The sequence below is a fragment of the Hydra vulgaris genome, chromosome 10, assembly GCF_038396675.1.
Source record: "Hydra vulgaris chromosome 10, alternate assembly HydraT2T_AEP".
NCBI lineage: Eukaryota > Metazoa > Cnidaria > Hydrozoa > Anthoathecata > Hydridae > Hydra > Hydra vulgaris.
Window position 1 is genome coordinate 37,583,991 of NC_088929.1, and position 3,510 is coordinate 37,587,500.

Below are 3,510 nucleotides of genomic sequence, written 5' to 3' on the forward strand. Positions count from 1 at the left end.
TGAACTGGAGAAAAGCTAACAGCTTTATCGAGATGTATACAAGAGATACAGGTGTGTGTATTAAGCAGCTGAGGCAATAGAGAAGCACGGGAAACAAACTAACAATTATTAATTGATGGTTATTAACCTATCAAAAAAAAAAAAAAAATGGCGAAAACGTATGGTTGAAACCACCAATTGCGTTCAAAGTGGCAACCAATAAAACTAGCTCGAAACATTTCGAAACAAATTGTAGAAGTTAATGGCGTTCCGCGTCCCGTGAAACATATTTGATCTCAAAATGACATTCAAACTTTATACAATATTCTTAAAGTCGAAATAAAAATGAACACGGACAATGGTCGTGATAACGCAGAAAATCATGTTGAGAAAAGTAAAAGTGTGTTAAAAACAAGTTAAGAAGACGTGCTAGAAACAAACGTTAAAGTCAAAAATGGTTTCTAAGAAACAGAAGTGCCTTTGGCAAGATGTCGAGAAACAGTACTTCTTACAAACAGTAATCGTTATAAATTTGGGTTCAAGCCTCAAAGTATAACAATTACTGTTTGTATGATCCATAAGGATCAAAAAGGAGTATGCCAGTTTGGCAACCTTAAACAAAATAAAATTTTATATTAAAGCAAGTAAACTATTTGTCGAGTTGATTTAAATTTAATTGATTTGTTATTACCTTAATTCTTCTGCTTCTATCACCTAAATCTTCTCAGACCTTGCTCTTTCTACCTGGAGCTGATGCAACGTTTTTTTTTGTCAATTGCTATATCTTTGTCCAACCAAGTTCGCTTATGTTTCAGAAGTCTTAAAAAGGTTCTTGAATGTTTTCGCAATTTAAATCAGATTTTACATTTTAATATTAATAGAGTTCTTTTATGATTTACCATTTCAGGTTTATCAATACTTTCATGGTATAAACCCTCCAGTCTAAAAAACTGAAGTAGAAGAGCCTTAAGTAAATAATCATGATTAGTTCTTAACTCTTAAATGAAGGAATAAATGTATTCTTTCATGATAGATGTAATGTATTATTTTATGCGCAAATTTCAACTATAAATTTTTAAAACATGCAATATGTCGTCAAATCTTGAATATTTTGGGTTTTGAGGTATGATAATTAGACCATCTGCTTGAGCACAAATTTTTTACTTACAAGAACTATATGTGCTGTTCTCATGATGAATGTAAGCAATTATATACTGTTCGTTAATACGCAAGTTTAAATTATAAAACGGAAAAAACAAACAAACGAACAAACAAAAAATAAATTGTATTAAATAGGGGGCAAATTGAGGCAAACGATATTTTTTCTCTCTGTTTTCATATCAATGGGTACCAATGGGTAATTGTTAAAACTTCTATGGAATGTGGTGGAATCTTTTAGTTTATGAACTAAATTCATAATTAAATAAATAAAATAAAAAATCAAGGACTTTTTTTAAAAAATGACGATTGTGCCTTCCCCCTCCCCCTCCCCACTTCGAAACCTATGTCGTCAACCCTGATTTAGAACACTTTTTTAAGATCTTAGTTATGAAAATCTAAAATTAAAATTTATTATCAAAAATGTTGATAATAATTACCTAATAACTTAAAGATATGGCTTCAAATTAAATTTTAAACTGTTTTTACCCATATTAATCTTAAAAGACGCATAAATTGGTGAATTCTTGAAAATAAACCACGAAAAAATTAATTATTCTCTTTTAGTGGTATTTTATAATTTAAGTAAACTATTTTCTTAGTTCTTAATATATTTTTAGTATCTTAGTTCTTAGTATATTTTTTTTGTATCTTTAGTAACTTTAGTATCTTTTTGTATCTTTAGTATCTTTAGTATCTTAGTTCTTAGCATATTTTTTTTGTGTGCCGTTTTTGACTCGCTGTGAATTTTCATCCAATCAAAATAAGGAATTGATCCCGCTATAAAATTATAAAAACAAAATTTCCCTATACAACAATATCTGTTTATATATTACAATTTATAATTTGAACTGAAATCACTTGTAAATAAACAATAGGTAAGTGGGGAGAACTAAACCATTACATAGAGAGGAGTTATCCAGTCATTAATATAAACAAATATTGACTAATAATAACTTATAAAGTATTAAAAGAAAAATTTTTCTTGCTTATCAAAAATAGGCAAGGAAATATTTTATAAGTGTGTTAATAGGTAAAGTTTAAAAGCAAGTGTTCTTTCAGTTTTAATTAAAAACTATAGATTTTAAAGATATCTCCATTTTCTATTTTTCCTCGCTAGAAACGAAGATTTCATTAAAGTGAAAAAATATTTTATACATTTGCTTAATTACAAAGCTCTTAAAATTAAAGATTTTTTAACAAAATATTTCAAACAAATCAATATTATATAGTAAAATGTTAAAAATTAAAAAAAATAAATAAATAATTCTTCGTAATTAATAATTTTTTTGAAATCTTTGTTTTTGTAAAAAATATAAAATTTGTAACTAAAATTGACTGCATTGTTTCTGAACAATAGTGATCAGTTTAATAAAGTTTTCTAAAATAACTGAAGTATAAATTTTTTAGTATGCATTAAAATATATTCGTTTTTACAATCGTGTTTTATTTTACAAGGATAGTTGCCCATTTCTCCAATCTGTTCATTTCTTGCCACTCTCTTCTGTTTACTTATTGTGAAAAATCTTTGTCTTTAGCTTTTTACTTGTTATTCTCAAGCTTGTTTATAATGGTTTAAAACTCTGAGACAGTTGCTGAGAAGGAAAGCAGTGTATAAATCTTTAAAAATGAAATTTATAAAAACTTATAATTGATGAAATATTTTCGAATTTTTTCCTTTTAACAAGAAAATACTCTTTGTTATCTTTGAAATAATGTTGCCAAACCTTTAAAAACATTGTTTTCAAGAATTTAAAATGTAGAGTATTCAAAGTATATATAAAAATTTTAAAGTATCTTTTAAATTGTTTAGACAGCAACACCCAGAATTATAAAATCTCAAATTAGGAGCTCGTTATATATAAAATATAAAATTTAAAAGTTTAAGAATTCAATTATATACATTTTAAACTTTTTTTCAAAAATTTTCATATGCACTTAAATTATAGTTGCTTATTTTTTTTTTTTTGATATGCACACTTTAAGTCATGCTTTTTAGAAAAAGAATAATAACAAACTTTTGATAATAATAAATAATAAACTTTTGAATACCTTTATATATAGGAACTGCCTGCCCAGTAGATAGGTGTATATATATGATTTTTTTTTTAATGTTAAGACAGTTGCCTTTTTTAATTATTCTCTCCATTTTCTTACTCCTGATTGAATTCTATACCTTTATACATTTTTATTTGTATTTATATAAAATACTGTTGTCATATTTTCTGATGGTTCTTCTAATGAGGCTTTTTCTTTTTTAGACAAGGTTCAAAAACTTGTAAATATTTGTGGGTTTGTTGCCAAGCTAGACTCTTTCCAACCACCATAAGATTGACTATTTTTCTTTTTTCTGGAAATTTTAACATGTTTGTT

The 3,510-nt window shown here is 26.3% G+C and overlaps 1 protein-coding gene across 1 annotated transcript in view; it reads left to right on the plus strand.

Annotated features, from left to right (window-relative positions):
• Window positions 1-1,893: 1,893 nt before the first annotated feature.
• The window catches only part of LOC101234591 (HEAT repeat-containing protein 6), a 94,749-nt gene continuing 93,132 nt past the window's right edge, over window positions 1,894-3,510 (plus strand). The window contains exon 1 of the mRNA XM_065807933.1: window positions 1,894-2,015. The gene's annotated coding sequence lies outside the window, so the exon portion shown is untranslated. The remainder of the gene's footprint in view (window positions 2,016-3,510) is intronic.